The sequence below is a fragment of the Miscanthus floridulus genome, chromosome 1, assembly GCF_019320115.1.
Source record: "Miscanthus floridulus cultivar M001 chromosome 1, ASM1932011v1, whole genome shotgun sequence".
NCBI classification, from domain to species: Eukaryota; Viridiplantae; Streptophyta; class Magnoliopsida; order Poales; family Poaceae; genus Miscanthus; species Miscanthus floridulus.
The window spans coordinates 65,374,951-65,397,344 of NC_089580.1; the positions used below are offsets into that span (position 1 = coordinate 65,374,951).

The 22,394-nt window shown below is 44.7% G+C and overlaps 1 long non-coding RNA gene and 2 pseudogenes across 1 annotated transcript; 2 read left to right on the top strand and 1 right to left on the bottom strand.

Moving 5' to 3' along the window:
- Positions 1 to 352: 352 nt before the first annotated feature.
- LOC136458093 (putative cyclic nucleotide-gated ion channel 15) lies at positions 353 to 7,342 on the top strand (annotated as a pseudogene).
- A 2,040-nt stretch (positions 7,343 to 9,382) lies between these two features.
- LOC136485777 (uncharacterized) lies at positions 9,383 to 21,785 on the top strand. Its single transcript, XR_010766545.1, has 3 exons — positions 9,383 to 9,810; positions 17,722 to 18,078; positions 21,261 to 21,785. It is a non-coding gene; the product is annotated as an uncharacterized lncRNA (long non-coding RNA).
- On the bottom strand, positions 18,874 to 20,721 carry LOC136485766 (uncharacterized; annotated as a pseudogene).
- Positions 21,786 to 22,394: the final 609 nt, after the last annotated feature.

Sequence of the window (22,394 nt, forward strand, 5' to 3'; positions counted from 1 at the left end):
ATCAATCCTAAATGTGATCACACTCGCTAAGTGTCTCGATCACTAAAATAAAATGGCTCCTACAATTTTACCTTTGCTTTGAGCCTTTTGTTTTTCTCTTTCTTCTTTTTCAAGTTTAAGCATTTGATCATCACCATGCCATCACAATCGTCATGATCTTCGTCATTGCTTCATCACTTGGAGTAGTGCTACCTATCTCATAATCACTTTGATAAACTAAGTTAGCACTTAGGGTTTCATCAATTAACCAAAACCAAACTAGAGCTTTCAGGCAGCACGGCCTGGTGGCCCGTCGTGCTCTACCGTGCCGTGCCTGGCACGGACCCGTGCCAGGCCGGGTCGGGCGGCCCGAATGGCCAAGTATGTCTGCACGCAGCCGATGCCCCGGTGGCCCGGCATGGCGCTCGCCGGTGGGGGCGAGGCGCCGTGGCCGCCATGGCTGCCCAGCGACGCGTGGCCATGGCGCTCGTCCAGTCACCCCACACGGCGCGTCGCTCGTGGCGGCAGCCGACACGAGATCTTGGAGTGGCGCGGCTAGGGAGTTGGAGGAGCGTGAGCGGAGGCATCCATGGTGGGATGTGAGCACGAGCGCGGAGGATGTTCAGCGCAGAGCAGGGCTTGGCGCGGCAAAAAATGCGGCGTTCGTTCCAAAATTGCGCCATCAGAGATTAAAGACAGCGAGCGGCGATCGACAAATGCGGCGTTCGTTCCCGTGGGGTCCACGCTATGAGATGGGACGGCCGTGCCGAGATTTGGCTCGCGACGCGACACCACCAGAGATTCCTTCCTGATTCTCGTAAGTTTGGCAATATGTCAGTGCTAGCTACGACGTACTACGTATCACGCACTGGCACTGTATGTACGTACGTACGTGCCGCGTACATATATCACCTACGTACCGCGCCCAGCGCCGATCGATCGCCCGAGCGGATGTGGTACTAGCTAGGTGCGCTTTGTCATTGTTACGCTTACGCTGCGGGATGCCGTGGCCATATCATATAGAGCCAAATGCAAAGGCCAGGTGTTCCAGAGGACGAATCACTCGTGGTCGTGGAGCCGTGGCTTGCATACTGTCGAAAAGGACAGTGAGAGCGGTTATGACAGATGATTCACGGATCAATTCGACGACATCTCTCTCTCTCTCTATATATCTCGTCTTCCACACCTTGTAGATTTTTACTAATGCATGTAACCTTTACTGACGTTATCGGCTGGATCATGGAGTATCGGCCGAAGAGGAACTTTGGGTAGACAGAGCATCGGCTGGGGTGGCGAGACAGAGCATAAGCCATGGTACAGTGTTTTTCTCTCATAACAAATCAGTATCAGCCGCAGAAACCATCAGCCGAACAGCTACTTTTTGGTCAGACACATTTTAAACATTGGTTAGACACTTTTTGGTCAAAGTATAGCCCAGGTGTGCGTGCTGTGCTATACTACGTCCTCAGAGAGAGAGAGAGAGAGACGAAGAGCGCACTAAATACTAGAATAAGACCACCGGTAGTCAGTGTTCTAGCTAGTTAGTGTCACACAAAGTGGTGGTGCGTCCTCGTCCATCATCATTAGGTTACTGATGAAATCGTATGCAAAATTAATCCTCATGATCCGGTTGGCTACTTAATTTAACAGCGATAGATCGATCGCCATTGTTACCGCGCATTATTGACTAGCTTGAAACGGTAGAAAAAACCTACTATACGTTTCCGTTTTCAAACATCGCAGCACCAGCAACATATTAAAACTCCAATTACTTTATACTCCTATAGGCTACCATACAGGGTCTGGCCGTATATTAGTACGCAGCGGAGGAGGCTATATAGGACAGTGAAAGATATAGACGGTGGAGGGCCCATATGCAAATATTACCCAGTATCTTTGACTCTTTGTTGACGATGAAAAGAAAGAACGAAGCAGGAAACAAATTAAGGCAAATAAAAGGGGCGAGCGACAAGAACCAGCAGTGGGTACGTGAGTGATGGTCGCGTCACGAGCTGACGTTGTATGAATTGGGCGAGGCCGGCTGAAAAGGCAGTAGCCCTGGCATCTTTGCCCAAACCGGAAAGCGGTGAGCATCCACGAAGCTTCGCCCCTAAAATGTATACATTTTTTTTTTTGACAAAGCCAAAATGTATACAATATTTTTTTTCGACAAAGCCAAAATATAACGTTACTTTATGCAAAATGTAACGTTAATATATATTTCATAATTAATCTAATAATACTTATTTTATATTATAAATGTTAATACTATTTCATATAACTTTAGTCAATGTTTAAATTATTTATCTCAAATCTCGAATTGTTTGTCTCGTTAAAACCTGAGAATTGCATTTTTTTTTTGTTTACCGAGGGAGTAGAGTAGTTGCTAAGGTCTACTATGGAGCAATCGATAATCACCTGCTGCTCTCACAGAAGTACTGTAGAGAACATTCATATGAACCTCCCCGGCCCTGCTTGGACACGTACCATCCGCACTTCCGCAGACCGCAGACTGATCCACCTCTAGTGGACACTGCATGCGCATGTGGCGCCACTGCAGCTACGGCAAAAAGAAAAGCTGTGTCTCTGCACAGCTGCATGCAAACCGCAAAGCAGAAGAAAAAGAAAGGACTCGCGAGTGTCGAACTCGATCATACATACGTGTCGCTGTGGCAGCGCAGCGATGGATATATATGGAGATGCGTCGATGATCGATCCACGCAAAAGGGCGCTGAGAGAAAGGAAGGACGAAGCAAGCACCTCGCAATGCCTTGCCCGTTTCGGCAAGCTAGCCAGCGCTAGGGACCGATGGACCGCCTAAGATGCTGTGACACCAGTGGGAGACATGAGTTGATGTTGATTGAGGCCTCGTTTGGCTGTCCGTGTATATTATACAAGTGTGAATAGTCCCACCCGTGTATTGGATGAATCCACGCCATCCACCCAATACACGCACGATTTGACAACCACGTGTGAGCTTTGGGGTGGACCGGTGGTTCCCAGCTGCTCCAGCGGCCAGAGCCTTGGCGCATCGTCACGGTATGCATGATGGATTATCAAATGTGTACAGAACTACAAATATGTTATGTATGCATGTGAGAAATAAAAAAAATTCAAACTTAAGCTTATTGAGTTCAAAGACTACTAGAAAAATAAAATACTTAACAAAAGAGTGAGTAAAAATCAATATAAAAAAGGTCCAGAAAAATAAAAAAATAACCAAAGAAAGAAAATATCAGAAAAGAAAATCCAACATCTGTAATTCTAAAAACCCTGCTTTGAAATTAAAAAAGAAAACACGAGAGCAGAATTTCACATAGAAAATAGAGAAATTAACATGCATGCGCATGGCTGAACATATTACACATTCATGAAATATTTATAGGTGAACTAGAATCATTGATTCAACACTGACCATCCAAGTAAAAACAGCACACACCAGATATACAAACCCAAGTATTGGACCGTAATAGATAACTTTGATAGCTAAGTCTGCTACGGAGGTATAATTTGAAGTCTACTAGTAGTTCCATCAATGAATAATTTCTTTGACATAAAACATCCAAGCAAAAGACAGTCAAGTATTTGACAATAATAGATAAATTTGGAGACAACTCCAACAGCAGCATATCTCCCTCTACTACCATTGAAGTTTTTTTTCCCTGCATCACCTGAAACAAAAGTACAAGGCAAAAGATTAATTGGCTCCATATCTGCGGTGGCAATCTGACTGCTAGCAACACAGAGAAACTAGAGAACAGAGCTAATAAGGAAGCTTGAAAAGCAACACAGAGAAACTAGAGAACAGAGCTAATAAGGAAGCTTGCAAATTCCAGGAATTTAGAACTGCTGCAAGTGCACTTGTTCATACAATAGGAAATGAATTAATTCTTCAAATATTTGTGAACGATTGCTTGACTAAAATATTTACTATTATGAAAGTGACACAACACAGAAAGATGCAATGCTGCTTCACTGGAACAGCGGAACTGCACTAAAACAGAAAAACTCTGAACTTTCTGAAGAAACAGACAGAGATTGCATTTTCTACTAATCTTCGGAACTACTGCTACCTACTCCCTCCGTCTCAAAAATAGAGTCGCTATGTGAATCGTGCTAGTCAAACTTTCTCAACTTTGACTAGGTTCGTAGAAAATACGTGCAATATTTATATCTCCAAATAAGTTTATTATGAAAGTATATTCAACGATCTACCTAATGATACTAATTATGTACCATAAATATTAATATTTTATTAAATATATTTGGTCAAAGTTAAAAGTTGCTGATTTTTTTGAAGCTAGAATAACTCTTTTTTTGGACAGAGGGAGTATCTGATAACTGATTGCAATAAGGGACTAAGGCAAAACACCATACATGCAGGAGCTGATCCACAAATACATTAAATAGGACTAGCAAAGAATAGTTGGCAACACAGTAACACAAGGAAGGAGGGTTCAGAGAAGTGACACAAGTAACCTTGCTGAAAATATGTGCTTGTCATGTCACAGTCCTCACAAATCACAAGGCAAATTGGCTTCCAGGGAGGAATCGGAAGACAAATCACAAGGCAAAATATGTGTTAATCACGCTGAACGCACCAGGGAGGAATCGGAAGGAAGCATGCAATAGAGGAGATGTTGCTCTATAAATACCGCAGGTTCCCTCCACTCCACCTCTCCCCTCTCCCCTCTCCGCCTGTGGAACAAGATCTTCCTGTCCGCCTGCCTGCTGTCGCTGTTCGTGGACCCGCTGTTCCTGTACCTGACGGCCACGCAGCGGAACAACGTGTGCATCGAGTTCAGGTACTCGCTGGCGCTCACGCTCTCCATGATCCGCTCGCTGCTGGACCTCTTCTACGCCGCCCACATCCTGTTCCGCTTCCGCAGTGGCGGATGTAGGATGAAAATTTAGGAGGTTTTTTCACACGGGGACGAAGGCATTAAGCTCAGCTCAACGCTCTATCATTGTCTTCAACCTCAGCTCAACGCTCAAGCTCCTCCTTTCCATCCTTCAATGGCAGAAAAATTTAGGAGGCTGAGGGGGGCTCCACAGGCTCAGCCACGGCTGGGGGGCTCGAGCCCCCCAGCCCCGGTGGCATATCCGCCCCTGCGCTTCCGCACCGCCTTCATATATCGTGCCATCGTTGCGCGTTCGGGCAAGGCGAGCTCGCCATCCTCATCCAGCCCTACAAGATCGCCACGCGGTACCTTGGCCGGACGTTCTGGTTCGACCTCGTCTCCGCGCTGCCCCTGCCGCAGGTTGGTCAGTCCAGGCAGCTAGCCGCCATTGATGTCTGTCTGTTGCAAGAACTGAACCAAGCTATACTATCCATCGGTTTGGTTTGTCATGCATGCAGTTCGTGATCTGGATCGTCATACCAAAGCTGAATGAGGAGCCGACGGACGGCGAACAGGAAGAGCATCCGCTTGATCAGCATCATCTTCCAGTACCTCCCGCGGCTGTCCGCTCTCAAGCCAGATCGTCATGGCGGAGACGGCGTGGTACTGCGCCGTGTACAACCTGATCCTCTACATGCTCGCAAGCCACGTACGTACTTCAATTCCATCGCCTCTATATATCTCTGGATTCATCCTTTCAGATTTCTTTTGCGGTGCCACCGGGGCGGGGGGAGGGGGGCTCGAGCCCCCTACCGTGGCTGAGCCTGTGGAGCCCCCTTAATCCTCTCTAAATTTTTTTGTCATTGGAGTATGAAAAGGAGGAGCTTGAGTGTTGAGCTGAGGTTGAAGACGATGCTAGAGCGTTGAGCTGATCTTGATGCCTTTGTCCCCGTGAACTTAAAGCCCCTTAGATTTTCATCCTTGATCCGCCATTGATAGATAGATATGCTGATTTTTATTTTCTTTTCTTTTTGGACGACGGAACCGGACGATTATGTACAGGTGCTGGGAGCGCTGTGGTATCTCTTCTCAGTGCAGAGGCAGGAGGCGTGCCTGCTGGAGAGCCCGACGTGCCAGACCATGTTCTTTGACTGCAAGGCGTTGAGCAGCAACCGGACGATCTGGTATGAGCTGAGCAACATCACAAGCCTGTGCGCGCCGGGCAACGGGTTCTACCCATTCGGCATCTACGCGTAGGCGCTGCAAGCCAAGCTCACGTCGTCGTCCTTCACCCACAAGTACTTACTGCTTCTGGTGGGGACTCAAGAACATGAGGTGGGCAGTTAGATGTTTCGATCATGCAAACTTTTAAGCTGAGATTAATTAATTTACTTCTAACTTGTGTTTCAATAAATAAATGGAGAGCAGCTTTAGGACAGAATCTGTCGACGAGCTTGTTCATCGGCGAAATAACCTTCGCAATCGTCATCGGCGTTCTTGGGTTGGTGCTGTTTGGTCTCCTCATCGGCAACATGCAAATAAGTCTGCAGAGGCTAAAATCCGTGGCGACTAAGGATCTGTGTGAATGATCATCTGATATGTCTTGGTTCTGCGTGGTCGATGAATAACAACAGTCTTATCTCCAAGCAACGATGGTGCGGCTGGAGGAGTGGCGGACGAAGCGGACGGACATCGAGCGGTGGATGCACCACCGCCAAATCCCCACCGCTGAAGCAGTGCGTCCGGAGGTACCACCGGTACCCAGCGGCGGATCCACGAAAATTTTTAGGGAGGGCTAAACAAAAGTGCGACAGCAACATAGTCGTCTTCTACCTCCGACTGCTGCTCGGTCTTAAGTCTTAGCCCCACTTACACGATAGAATTTTACCTAAAAATTCAGGGGGCTCCACTGCTCCGGCATCGGTAGAAATTTAGGGGGCTCCACTGCTCCGGCATCGGTAGGGGGGCTCGAGCCCCCCCCCCCTACCGTTGAATCCGCCACTGCCAGTACCAGTGGGTGGTGGCCACACGCGGCCTTGATGAGGAGGCCCTGCTCCAGGACCTCCTCATGGACATCAAGCAACACCGCTGCCTGAACCTTGTCCGGAGTGTGCCCCTGTTCGACGAGATGGACGAGCGGATGCTGGAGGCAATCTGCGAGCGGCTGAGGCCGGCGTTGTACACGCACGGCATGCGGTTGGTGCGGTGCCGCGGCCTCCTCGCCCTCGCCCTCCTCCTCCTTCCCGCCCTCACGGCCTCCGCATCAGCGCAACCGGCGGTGTGCGAGGACAACTTCTTCACCTCGCGGCCCGGGTGCGCGGTCGCCACGGCGGACGGTTCCCAAGGTATGCTTCTTGTTGCACCTCTTGCATTTGTGACTTGCTATTGTTCATTTCCTTGCATTTCCTTGCATTTGTGGCTGGTGGCCGCCTCCTCCCCTTGCAGTTTTATTGTCTTAAAAGCCTATTCTCAAGTGAAGTGTATCTAAATATGCAGTTGGACAAAGGAGCTTGCAGAAGTGAACACTCCAAAAAGCACAAAGGTGATGAAATAGTTGTGATTCAACTCTTGCAGCCCTAATTTGAAGATGAGGTGCCAGAATTCAGTATGTGTTTTTATTCAATCCACAGCCTGCCAAGTAGTTGTACTTTTATGTCATCTCTTGGTATACATGTTTACGATCTTATTTCTCTTCTCCTGTGAAAGGATGTACATTTGTGCAGCAGTAATGTTAGTAGACATCTGACTTGGCTAAAGTACATTTGAGTTGTCATAGAGCAACACTTGACTCAATTACATTTACATATGTGTAAGTTAATGAATAGTATCCTACAAACTGTGAATACTTGCTATAGAGTACCACACTTCACTCTATTCAACGTTTTGCTGTACATTTAAACCACACAAATATATACAGTACTATATACCAGGCACGAAGACCCACTGCACGCGCGTACCGTTCTAGTAGTAGTAGTATAGTATCTTAACCGCCGAATGTTTCGGTGCCTCGGGCATCCTCTGTCTCTATAAAATAACCAGGGGCTTGTTTAGATTCTAAGTTTTTTCATTCTCTCTTCATCATATCAAATCTTTAACACATGTATGGAGTATTAAATGTAGATAAAAAAATAACTAATTACACAGTTTGATTGTAAATTACGAGACGAATCTTTTAAGCCTAGTTAAGCCATGATTGGATAATAATTGTCAAATACAAACGAAATGCTACAGTGCTCAATACTGATTTCTAACCGCGATCTAAACAAGGTCTAAGAGAAATTTTATAGTGCTCGAAAAAAAGCTAGAGCCATTCATCCGAATAGATCTAATGGTTATAAAATATGGAGAACCAATGGAACCTAAAATACATAGCAACCAGATTCGAATTTAATTTCGAAGGGTACCGTAGCACTTTCACAATCTCAGCAGCTCCTCGTCATCTCCCTCGCCCACCAGGCCGCTCGTCCGCCGCCGCCGCCGCCCCACGGCTGCCCATCGCCAACCCTTGCCACGGCCGCCGCGCGCCCGCGCCAGCCTTACGCCACGGTCGCCCGACGACACCCTGCCGTCGCGCCGTGGCCAACGCCAGCTCGAGTAGGCGTGCGCCAGCCATGGCTGAGTAGTCCAAGCAACTCGAGCCGTCCAATCGTGGACCTCCACTGCAGGAGGAGCGGCAGCAGGCTGGCGTTGGGCGGCGGCACGCCGGTCTCGGCTTGGTAATTGGCTCTAGCCAGCTGGGAAGCTCGTGAGGTAGATAGAAAAAATTCCACTCAGCAGAAATCAACGCTCACGTATCTTTGATCCAGTATAGCAAATTGGTTCACGTATCCTTGGTTCAGTATCAAACGCTAGAAGCAAATTCATTCATTTTGAGAGACTCAATCACAAAGCAAGATAGATCTGTAGAATCCATGAAAGACATGACAGCAAATCACGGCACCTCAATCTCAAATGAAACCAAACCAGAAGCAAGCAGAGCTTTGAGGGAGCGTAGACGGTGGAGCAATCGGGAACTTCGCAGTTCTGGCTGCTCTGCACCTTGGCGCTCTAGGTGGGGGGGGCGGCGGTGGCGGCCATGTGGGGCAGGCGGCCTGAGAGGGTGTCGCTCGGGCTCGGGCGCTCGACAACCAGGCTCCAGGCGGGGCGGCGGCTTGCACCTGGCAGAGGTGCTACTCGGTAGCTCGGGGCGGCGGCCGCCGACACTCGCGAAACGTCGTCGAAGCCTGCCTCAGGGATTCAGGGAGTTATCATGTACAGGAGGAAAAGTACTAAGCTGCCCTTAAACACAATTAATTAGTTCTCCTAATATTAGTAACAAACCTCAATAACTAAACAGTATTTAAATTTATGGCTTCAAATCAATTTATTATAAAAATACATTTCGTAATTAATTTAATTGTATTTATTTAATATTATAAATATTTATATTTTTTGTCTACTATTCTAAAATTACATCGCGGAGGCAGTTTGAATGTTCTTTGAGATTCGTACACCACATCTGCATCTATAAACCTCTTTAAACTTGGGTATAATTGGTTGATAAATAACGCTGACAACTTCATCATTAGAAAAAGCTGCTGCAACGAGGACGCGTGCGCGGCGCTGTTCAACGCCGCCGCCGCCTCCACGGGCGCCGTCGTCGCGCTCGGCCGCTGCAGCGGGGACGCTCGCCCGGCCGCCGGCGTCGCGTCCGCAGTTAGGCTCCTCGCTTCGGCGGCCCGGCGGCCTAGCGCCACCATCCGGTGGCTCAGCGCCCCGATCTGATGGGGGCGGGGCTGGACGGTTGGTGCAGCGGATGTCGCGGTGCCGGCGCCCCTACATCAGTACCGAACGAAGGATGCCTCGGTTGCCTGCAGGCTGCAGAATCAGGAGCAAGGTCTGCAAGGAAGTAGACGGGACCGGCAGCCAATCACTTAGCCCTGAACAATGTGCCGCTGTCTTGATTGCCTCACCACTTCAGCAGCACATCACGAATCTGCATTACGGAAAGGTAAGAACCATCTTATGTGTGTAATTAATTTGTGCCATTTTTAATTTCAACTTTGATTGCTGTTCATATGGCAAACATAATGCATCTGTGGAGCCCCTGTTATTCATTCCCCTGTTCCACAATAATTTTACAAGGACAATTGGGTATCCAAGACTTCAGTGGCAGCACACTTGTTTTACCATTGCAATCAGCCAATCAGCACTCACCACACTTTTGTTGGACAATGGGTAGTTGTTTGCCAGGGTCCAGGGGCAGCCAGCTGCCCAGCTCCAGTCCTAATCTGACGACTCTTTCACTCTTTTTAGGAGTAGGGATTTTGTTCATGTTTTCAGTCCATAGATGTAACAAAATACAATGTCTTTGATTCAGTCATCGTTCAGTTGTAAGGTTCAGTCCCTTAGCGTTTACTCTTTGATTCAATTTTGCAGACTTTTATTTATCATGATCCTCATTTATAACAAGTTATAGAAACATGAATCCAAAACACACAATATGATTGTTAACACTGAAAAATGGCTCAATACAGATTTTATATACACCGGGTAAATTAGTGATGACAACAAACAGGTAATGAATCATCTCGAGATGTATCCAAAAATTTATTAATGAAGGAACCAGCTTTGTTAATCACCAATCAAAATATGAGTACAAGAGAGAGGGTATTCAATATGCAGGCATCAATGCGTAAGAGAGAGGGTATTCAATATGCAGGCATCGATGCGTTTTAGCCGGTGCTGCCATTGATGTCTTGAAGAGAGATGTAACAGAACCGACCAAATTATAAGAACGTAAGTACAAAAACAATCACCAAAGTGATCAAATTCCTGTACTTAAGCTCCCATAATCCCGGTAGTCCGGAAATCACAAAGGATTTCAACCAACTCTCAACATAGAAACCAAGACCGTAGTGATTCAACACAACACATCATTCGTTACAACATTTCACAAGTAGCATTCAGATTACATCCATCAGAGTTCAAATAAAATATTACAAACCAAATTCAAATTTGCGGAAGCAACATAGTTTAGTACATAACTTCATAGTTTCAAATACATTGCCAGATCTTAGTCATGTCCCACAAAAACATCTTCAGGTACGAGAACTAGGAGAGACCGCGCCCAACGGTCTAGTCTTCATCCCCAGCCGGGAGAAGGCAATACTTGCAACAACCAAAGTAGAACTGGTCATCTACAACAGGTGGGAGATAAACCCTGAGTACGAGAAGGTACTCAGCTAGACTTACCCGTCAAAACCAGAAATAAAAGACACCAAGGGTCATGCAAGGCTTATGAGGTGGGCTAGCTGGACACAGTTGCATAAAAGAGCTTATGAATATAGTAACCAATTCAAACTTCGCATCAAGTTTATCATCAATTACCTGTCCACTAGATTTGCACCTGTACTAAGTGAGCAAACAATATTAACCATAGCAGGTATAATCAGACTGTCATAATCATATCATCATTTCTGAACCATTATGTTATTTAGTGTATCTACTTTGGAGATAAGCCCATCAAGTTTTCACTAACCGGGAGAGACGGCGACTCGAATCGAATTACAACTCAGCTGAGGGGGTATTTCTAACTCTCACCCTGGCATACTTTGCAAGGGTAGCCGTGGGTCACCTTTGGGACAACTCAGGAACCAAATTCGCGGGTTCGATCAGCGCCAGCACTCTCAGGGATTACCCTTCTGCCAGGACGATCAGGACTTTTAAATCACCTGCCCTTGGACTCACGCCTACGGCTCCCTTCCGAGGCGTACTTTATACTTATCGACTCCCGGCCTGAGGTGAGCTACTCGGCTTCGTAGTCGGTCTTCAGACCCGGCCAACTAAGAGAGAGGCATGCGTTCAACGTGAACAGGAAAGGCTCCAAGATTCAGTCCTTAAGCGACACAGACGGAGTCACTGCAAACCGGCAAGCCTCCGCCCGGTCTTCAATTCAAATTAAGACAGGTTCTTTTCCACGATAGCAAATATAGCCAACCGTGCCATATGTATATTCCTATATCTCGCAGGTGATAAGAAATCACCTGACTTCTACCGCCTTTAAGCAGGGCTAAGCACTACACGAACCTGAGCTACATAGGATTCAGGGTATCAATATCTGGACAAGGATTGGATAACCAATGCAGCAAGTGTTTGCATCCAACACCTAAACTTAATGCAACAATATATATGTAACAATAATACTTTAACTGTATTTCGGAAATTAGGAGGCTTAATATGCTCCGGGGCTTGCCTTTCACAAAGTTGCACGGACGGTGATCCGGGCACTCAACGGCGACCTTGTCTGGCACTTCTCCCGAGGGCTGCACCTCCTGAACCTCCGGTGTTGGCTGCTGCTGCTCGCTCGGTTCCTCGAATTCTAGCAGTGTCACTCCTTCCGGTACACCTATTGTATGCCGATGCACAAGATAAATATCATGGATGCATAAGGAATGACATGATGCTCATGATGAATGAATCACAGTAAGTGTTTAACGAAAACATCACTGGACACTCGTTTACCGATTAAGAATAGCTCTATTCAAATCACTTTGAAACATGTATCTAACTTAACTTGAAGAACAAAATCAACTTACCTAACTTGCATAACCTAAGATAAAGATGCTCATCTTCAGTTAAAGACCTAACACCTAGGAACATTACCACAAGCTTAGGAATAGGAAAGGCATACTTAAATCCACAGTTAAGGTTTCATATGCAAACGAGCAGTTCCTTAATTTAATCACAACAAGAGTTCTATAAATTCAAATGACTTGCAAGAGGACATTCTGGAAAGCTTATGAAATTCTCTACAAATCATTTATAAACATCAAAGCATGATTCTTACGTTAACCAAATCGAATTAAGGTAAACATAGAATCTGTCCCGAAATGACAGGTTTACCAAATTAAATATTTAGTGATGATGCAAAAGCATAATTGGACCAAACCAAGTTTACCAACTTGTTGCACATACCAGAGGAACATCAGAAAGTATAGTGCCAACCTCTAAATAAATTATTTAATGTCCTTTTCTAATTTATTTAGTTAATTAGGTGATTAAAGCAATATATAGTAAAACTGTTCAGAAAAATCTACAAAAATTACAGTAGCTATCTCATGCTTCACATAGACTACCATAAAAATTTCAAAGCAATTGGGCAAGCAGAACTTGCTGTATCAAAAATAACAGATAGCAGGTCTATTTCTAGCATAATTAGGAAACCCTATTGAAAAGTGTCAAGCAACAGATTTCTCATTTTTTCTAGTATCATTCTAGCATAAGAATAGCACTCACCAAATTTTACTTTTACTGGATCTATAGAAAAATTATGAAAATTCACACAAGATCCATCCATGCAAACAAGAGAATTTCCTAACTCCTACATACAGTGTCCAAAATGTATGAAAATTTAACTACAAGTTATTCATGATATGAGCAGTACACCATAAAAATTTCATGCCATTTGGAGCTACACAGAAAAAGATATAATTACCCATATTTCCCACATGATTAAAAGAGATAATTAGCAACTCTATTTTTCATAACAGAACAAGGCGCAAATTATATTTTTAATGTAAACTAGACATTACCAGGAACTCAACAAAATTGGAACCACATCATTTGGATCTACCAACTAAGAGATACACATTTTTGAATATGTACACAAATCTGTCAAAAAGAATAAAACAAAACAAAAATGGAAACCCTAATGATCTACTGGGCCGGCCCGGACAGACTCGGCGGCCCGCGACGCACGCGCCCGCATACGCCAGCGCGGCCCACGCCGGCTCCCGCCTCAGCTCGGCGACTGACGAGCGGGTCCCGCGAGTCAGTGAGACAGACAGGGGAGGAAGAAGGGACGACGGTGTAACTCGTCGCCGGTGGCAGTTCCGGCGAGGCCATCGGTGCCAACGTGTTCGCCTCACCCGTGCGCACCTAGTGGTACCATCAATTTCAGCTATTACAGCAGCTAGAGGAAATGGCGACGGCCATGGCGGCGCACGGCCACGGGTTGGCCGGCTCCGGCGAGGTGACGGCGTCACGACCCTAGTGGCCTACCCTACGAGCATCAGCATCACTCACTGGACCCAGCGCAAGGGAAAGAGGGGACGGTAAGAGGCTCGAGCGGCACAGCCATGTGCGAGCTCGGCCGGCGGCGGTCATGGCGACCCGGTGGAGCCGCGCTCACGGTGAGCTCTACCTGAGGCGAAAACGAGATGACGGTGTGGTCGCGGACGTGGAGGAGCTCACGGTGGTGCGGTGGCTCAGAGGAATCGGACAAAGGCGCTCGGTTGAGGGGGTTTGGCTCGCGGCGGCCACAGCTTCCCGGTCGCCGCGCTCGCGTGGAAGACGATGGCAGAGAGTGAACTGGCTAGATGAAGAGCGAGTGGTGAGGCGCTGGCTTTCATCTGGAGCACGGACACGCGACGTGGAGGCACTGGCAGAGCATGCACGCCACGCGGTGGTCGGACTCTGAAACGGTCGGCCACGGCGCTCACTGAAGGTTTTCTGAAACTTTGATTCAGTGTTCCATGACGACGACTGACAGGCGAAGTTAACAGTGTTGGATCTCTTAAACCGTGACGAGTTAGTGGAAGTAATGTATATAAAAGTTGTAGAGCTATGGTAGAGCTACAACTTTGATTTAGAAATCAACAGCTAATTCTTCCTGGATCCTGAGTTGTATCAAGCCAAAGTTGGCTCGATCCAACAGGAATGGTATTCATGACTTAGAAAATTTTTCTAAGTATGAAATCAGCAGGGAAATATGACTTGTGGGCCTTGTTTGAACATGTTCTAGCCATTTTCATGAGATGGTCATATTGAGACTTTTGTTCCTTGATAAATTGGCTACAACTTTGGTAAAGAGTGCACAGCCATGCAAGATCTCTAGGTTGGTCTTTTGAATCAGTCAAACAGTGGCACTTTATAGGTCATTCTAAGTCAAACCTCCACTAGAGGGCATTTTTGTCATTTTGATCCACATGAACAATGTCCCATCAATTACCCTAAGTGTAGTTAAGGTGTATTAGACCATAATTAACCACTCTACACAAGTGCTACACCAACTTCTACTGATCACATGTGATGAAGCAACAAAACAATCAATTTCACTCTAATGTTGCAATTCCATGTTTCACATGTTTCATGACTTTGTTGTAATTTTAAACTTGTCATATTACTACCATGTTGCCATGTTTCAAGGTATGAGAAACTCATGTTGCATTCACATGTTTCACTACCACCATTCACAAGCAATTCAAGTATGAAACAAACATAATTGCGAATGTTGCATATGCATGTTTCAGTACAATGGCATGATGAGATAGATGATGCATATGTTTATGAAATGAAATGCACTTTTGTGGGAGCCAAACACCTAGGGTGTTACAAGAGAGAAAGAAATGCATGTGTAATGAAGACAGAGGAGAACGGCTGTATGCACATCTGCATGTTTATCTCGGATATATCGACTCACGTTTTCAGTTTCGATTGCATGAGAGGTGGATTGGCAAATGCTTTTGTACCCAACATTCTAGCTTGGTTATGTGGTAGGTTACAAAACAACTTGGTAATAAATAACTTTGTTTTCTTATACAAGTAAATTAACATTTTTTTTGGGTACAGTTGCTTGCTCTGCTTCTCTAATTCATTCATGCAGCTGTTTGATATTACTTATTAGATTAGATCCATGAAAGAGTTTGAATCCTTCCTGTGGCGGTATGCTTCGCCATCACAATTTGATGTTGTTAGTATGCTGGTGTTATCAACATCCTAGAATTTTTATAAATAAATCAGTCCTATACTCCTCTCTCATGAGACTGCAAACCATGCTGATATTATTTCCTTTAAGATAGAATGACTGGACTACACAATTGACAAACATATATTTGAGGACTTCTCTTATATACATAATGCCCCATGCTTATGTTCTTTACTGGGACTCGCAAGAAAATCAACAACCAAACCACTGCCTGCCCCTGTCATTCACACAAGCATGATGATATTGCAGGGCTTCAACCAAACATTGCCTGAAATCAGAGTCTGCCTGACCAGGCAATTTTTTGATCATTCACAAGCAACTAAAAGGCCCAGCCAAGTTGTCCAGGGTCTGAACCAAACAACATCACAATTTGTTGTAGCATTCTTTCTCTCTTTGATCAATTGCATGTCTAAAATATTCAGTTCATCTTGCTTTCTTTCAAACATACACCTTCATATATTCTCTCTAAGTTTTTGTAGAAAAATGGCGAGGTAGACATTGGAAAATAATCAACATTCCATGTTCTGGCAATACAAAAGGACACTGATATGTCTTTGCAGCAGAACAGAGGGATATATCTCGGTATTTATTTTTGCTACATTGAGCTGTTAAGTCTAAAGAGGTCTGCAACTGAATTTGATATTCTTCTTTTTCCTTTTTGACATCCGAAAACTTAATGCCTAGAAAAAAACAAGTCTTGTACTGTTCAGAAGACAGGTTAAGGGAGGAATTAGAATACCTTCTTGTTAATTTGACAGAGAAGCCACTACAACACTGAAACTACTTGCCTCTCTCTATGAATACTATTTACTTCTGCTGTGACAGTTCAGATAGTCAGCTGTATTTTTTTTCATCTTACTTTTGATGGCAATGCTCCTTATGGTGACTTCCATTAGAGGGCTTCAGGGCTATCTAGAGTTCATATAAAGAGACAATGGGAGAAGATAGTTCTTAAGAACATCAAGTTATTAGGCTTCATTTTATGAGTTGATTAGATAATTAGAATGAGGTTGGCAACTCGTACTTAATGCTTTTAATCATCTCCAAGCCAAAAACTTGAAGCTGTTGTTTTGGAGCATCAAAGGAAAGTTTAGGAAGCCATGAAAGCAAAGGCAAAGAATACTTGATGAGATGGAGATGAAGGCCATAAAAACGATGGGAGCTATGTAGGGAGGAGATGCACATGTTCTTTTCGTTTCTTTAATCTAAATGGATTACTTTATTTAATTTACACCTTTCTAGATTGATCTCCTTAAGAACTGCTTGATTATTTGTATTGTTCTGCTTCCATCTGTGCTATTGGTCAACATTTTTTATCTGCTATGATGCTCATGGTTAAAGTTTGTTTTCTCAGTTCTTCTACAAAGTCATCTTCATATCAGTATAAAATCTTTTATTTCTTATATCTTTTAATTTGTCAATTTCACATTGTTACTAAATATGTACTGGGCTTATTTAATTTCACATGGTTAAATTTTAATATGTACTGGGCTTATTTAATTTTAATTTGTCAATTTTAATAGCTTATTTAATCTTTTATTTCTTATATCTTTTAATTTGTCAATTTCCATCTTTTAGTTTGTTTTCTCAGTTCTTCTACACAGGATGGAGGGTGATTTCATCACGGTTAAAATTCATCATGGTGGTTCATTTTCAAAAGAAGGGCCACTTTCTTACTATGGTGGCAAAGTGAGCATTTTTAGAAAAATTGATAGTAAGAGAACATCATTTTTTGACATAGTAGATTTGGGAAAAGAAGTAGGGTTACAGAATGGAGATGAATTTTTTTATGCAATCCCCGGCCTTGACCTTGAAAATGGTCTTGATCATATTCATAACGACCAATCTGTTGCAACAATGCTGACGTATGCAACGAGAAGTGGCTCCATTGAGCTATACATGAACCTCATAGTGCGAAGGATGGTTCTGCCAATCCAAGTGTTGGTCCAACTAGTCAACGTAAACCTGAACAGAATGTATAACACTATATTTTGGTATGCATTTTTATTTCTTGAGTGCATATGTGTCATCCCTGTTGTCGTGATCTGATTGCTTGCTCTGTGTCCCATTGTTTGTACATATATGCGCATGGGTAGATGTATTTCAGTATAAAATACTAATCCAAATCAAATTGCACTCTAATTTTGTTCACAGCTATGGCACGCTGACCAAACAACCAATTTGAATTAACTAGCAGAGTAACAAGGTAAGAGAGGTTAAAACAATAGCCAAGAAGACAGACAAGAGAACATGGACAGCAGAGGAGGAAAAATTGCTAATTGATATTTTGTATGACATGAATGATTCTGCTTGGAAAGTAGATACTGGTCACAAGTCTGGCTATCTGAGAAGACCTGAGAGCTGATCTCATATCAAGTCTAAAGTGAAGATTCTAAAGAGGCAGCTTTCATACATTCTGAAAATTCAACAAACTGGCAGCGGTTTTGGATGGGGGATGATGAGAATAAGATGGTAACTGGGGATAGAGAAACATACATGGGCTGGGCAAAGGTATGCTATTTCTACAAATATTTAAGAGAGAATTCTTTATTTGGCACCGAAACAAATCACTCTTCCGTATTTGGCACTGGAAATTTTGAACTTCCTTATCTAGCATCAATTTGAAAATTCCTTCCGTATATGGCACTTCCGTCCATTTGATGCAGTAACGGTGTTAAGTGCCACCTAAAATGACATATATGCCCTTCTATGTACCAGCAACATATAGTGCCAGATAGGTAAAGAATAAATGGACATAATGTCAAATAAGGAAAGCACAAATATGACAAATATACTTGATGCACAAGCTTCACAAATTTGACCACATTGTCAGCATATCTACATAGAGAATCACATTACATTTCACATGTCCGGGTTCATAAATATGCATACATTACCAGGTTCATAAACATAAACACATGAAGATTCATACATAGGGGTACTCTTTCTTCTTAATGAAAATGACATACACCTCTCCAGCGCTGTTCGAGGAAAAATACACATGGGATACGCTTCTGATAAAACATCAACGAAAGCAATATTAATGATCATTCATGGATCATTACATCATACTAGTGGGACACTTTAACACATTATAGCACATAAGGTCACATGGTTTATGCAGTCAAAATGAAAAGAAAGCATCTGCATAAGCATTGTTTGCACTTGTTGGCAGTAGTGCTTGTATGGCAATAAGGCTTAGACAATGCCAGCTCACCTGGCATCTCATTTTGTATCCCAGTCCTTCAGCTTCTTACTTCCCTTTGGTTTAGCAATAGGGGCATTCATGCCAGCTCACCTGGCATCTCATTTTGTATCCCAGTCCTTCAGCTTCTTACTTCCCTTTGGTTTAGCAATAGGGGCATTCATGCCAGCCATTTTTGCATTTACTTTGCTCGCAGAGGCCCATTTGTTGACCATCTGAAAAAATCATTAAGAAATTATTAGTCCAGTACAGATTTTTTCCTGTTATAAAAGACCAACATACAGCAAATGTTCGAAGCAATTCAATTGATAGATATGTACTAAGCTTTGAGGTTTTGACGAATTAGCATATCAAAGAACTGCAGTCAAATTCTGTCTCAAAAGGTACAATAGTTATGTCAGGGGGCCTCCATTGGACTTCCTAATAAAAAGCATCCAAAATAATTAGCTTTCAGCCCATCAAAATTTCACTAGGAAATTAGAAATGAAAGCACTTGCAAGAATACTAAACAAGCCAACTGAATAATATCACGAGAGTAGATAACGATGCAACAGACATATGTACTTACGGTGCATTCTAATCTGTAGTGTCCTCATTAACAAGATGTGTCCATTTTGTTCTGCCACTGCGCCCGAAATGTTTAACTTGCATGACCTTGGGCAGGATGCTCTTATCCATCTTATCTTCACCAGTGGGTTCAGAGAAATCGCGGCTGTAGATATCATCTTTACCAGCTGACTGGATAACATCATCAACACCTTCCTGGAAGAAAGCACCTTTGTGGTAATACTTCTGCATGAATTTCCACTTCTGTTTCGTTGTCTGACGAAGTGGCTTCGGATTCTTCCGCTCCCATTCCCGACGCTCCTCCTCGGTCATATTCCTGACCTTCTCGATCTCCTCCTTCTCCTTCAACCTCGCATCCCTTTCCTCTCTGTCCCTCTTAATTCTTGCTATTTCTCTGTTTTTCTATGCCTCATACTCCTCTGCTTCATTCAACTCGTCGTCTGTATCGACATCCTCAATGTTGGCCTCTTCATTCAGCGCCTTCTCAATGTGCTGCTCCTTTCTAATCTCTTCAACCACAATATGTCTAGTCTCAATCGCGAACTCAAACCATGTTCTGCATACTAAGGCCACTTTGAAAATCAAAATCATGATGGCCTCAGTTCAATGAAATCCCATGGTAATTTCAGCAGTTTACATTTTTAAAATGCTCCAAATACTCAAAATATGGGTGCTATTTCAGCACCAATGGTAACATTATCACCAAGCAAATTTCAGCACATTTCACATGGTTATTTAGATCCAGAAATCAAAACACCAAAGCAAGCATACAGAGACATTGAATAGGCTGACAAAAGGATTAGGGATCCCAAAGGATTATCTCAATGAGGTGTTTAGATGGACATCCTAAACCTGACACAAGATTATGAACACATATGTCCCATTCTTAAACAAAGATTATCGATTTGTTAAGTAAACTTAAGAAATAGCTAGAATAACAGTATGCAATTTTGTTCTAACAATCTAACAGCAATAGTTCTACAAATACCATACAATCACAATTCAAAGAACAACAATTAGCGCTTCCATTCCAAAACGTACGAAATCGATGAAAGGAAGAGCCGCAGTACTCACTCTTCGGTGGCAGTGGAGCCTTCTCCACGACGGGCTCCGGCATCGCAAGCCGCGTGGTGGTGACAGCGGCCGCCTCCCGCGTCGTTGGACGAGTCGGCCGTTGCGCCACTGGGATTGCTGCTTGGGGAGGCCGCCACGCCTAGTCCGCCGCGTGGTCTGGCCGGTGCTCCGGTGGGCGAGCTCGCCCGGCCGCGTCTGGAGCGCCGTGGCCTGCACCCCGCGCCGTCGGGCGAGGCCGCCCCGCCGCGCCGCGAGCTGTAGCCAATGCCGCCAGGCGAGGCCCCCCCCGTGCACCACGCGCCGCAAGATGGGGCCAGAGCCGGCCGGCGAGCCCGCCCCGCCACCGCGTTCCCCGCCAGACCCGCGCCGCGCCTTGAGCTGGGGGACCCGCCCCGTGAGTTCCTGGGCACCGGCGGCCGGCGCCTCCTTTTTCCCATCCTCATCTCCTCTGGCCTCCATTCTCTCTAGGGTTTAGGGTTTGTGTCTCTGGTTTTCAGAAGGGGAAGAGGAACGACGCCATAAAGGAGAGACTCGGCGAGATGGACGCACGCACGACCGACGACCTGCGCTCGACCAAAATAAACATGGGCATTTTGGTACTTCTAATGAAAAGCTGACATGGTCTTCCTAGTCAACTAACGGAGAGAGACCTCAAATGGACGGAAGTGCCATATACGGAAGGAATTTTCAAGTTGATGCTAGATAAGAAAATTCAAAATTTCCAGTGCCAAATACGAAAGAGCGATTTGTTTCGGTGCCAAATAAAGAATTCTCTCAATATTTAATCACCAAATAAACATTGTGTCTGTTATTATTTTATTTTCATGAACATGCACTTCTTTTGTAGTCTCGGGATGGAGCAGCTGCTTTGTACATGAAACCTATGGTGAACTTTGAGAAGCTATGTGATGTTTATGGTAGTGATTTAGCCCAAGGAGCGAATGCTAAAGGTCCTGGAGAGCAAGAAATGCCCGAAGGTGAACCCACTACAGAAGAAGCACATCAAACTTATCAACCTGTTGCAGGGGGTGATGGACAAACAAAAGATGATGACAACAACCCGTCGTAAGCAAGGGTGTAAGAGGGTATATCCAGATGCTGATGGTGTTGAGACAGGGCTGATGGCATATCTAACTCACTTGCAAAATTTTTAGAATTTGAAAATGAGAATGCAAAGACCATGGCTGGCATCAGCAAGGCACTTGTCCATGGAGTTGAAGTGCAGCAACGAGCATCAGCTAATAAATCTCAATAATTCGAAGTGATCAAGAACCTAACTGGATTTGACATTGATCAAGTTGTGATGGCTGTCCCTATCGAGATACTGAGGATACAGAAATATAATCTCATTACAAATTAATCTTTTGCCTTTGGATCACTTCACTCAAGTCTGAACGATCTGTGTGTAACACCCTAAATTTTGCCTCTTTTCAAAAATAGATTAAATTGATTTAGTTATGCAAATATATGTGCATTCAAATATAGGAAATTAATAATTATTATGGAATTAAAATTAACTATAAGACTAGACACATGTTTTTGCATACATGCTGGTGCATTGGAGTTTTTGCATTGAGTGGTTTTGAACTAAAAATTCAAACTGATTCAAAATTCATTGGAAATAGCTTTGGAATTTAGAAAGAAAAAGAAAAAGGAATTTTCTTCTCCCTCTCTTTTCGGCCTGCTCGGCCCAGCCTTCTCTCAGCCGCAGCCCGCTCTCGCCTGCGTTCCGCACAAGCCCACCAGGCCGAGGCCCAGCTAGGAGCCAGCCCAGGGCGCCCGCTGTCCTCTCGCTCCCACAGCTCGCTGCCAAGTGGCCCCTGCCTGTCAGACCAGGCTCCTACCTCCGGTCGTCGTTCCTCTCCGCCATCGCCGGACTGCCGTGCGACCAAGCGCGCCCGCTTCGACCAAGCCAGGCCGCAGGCTGAGCCCTCCCCCGTGTCCACCGCACCCCGCAGTCGCCCGCGACCGAGCCCGGTCC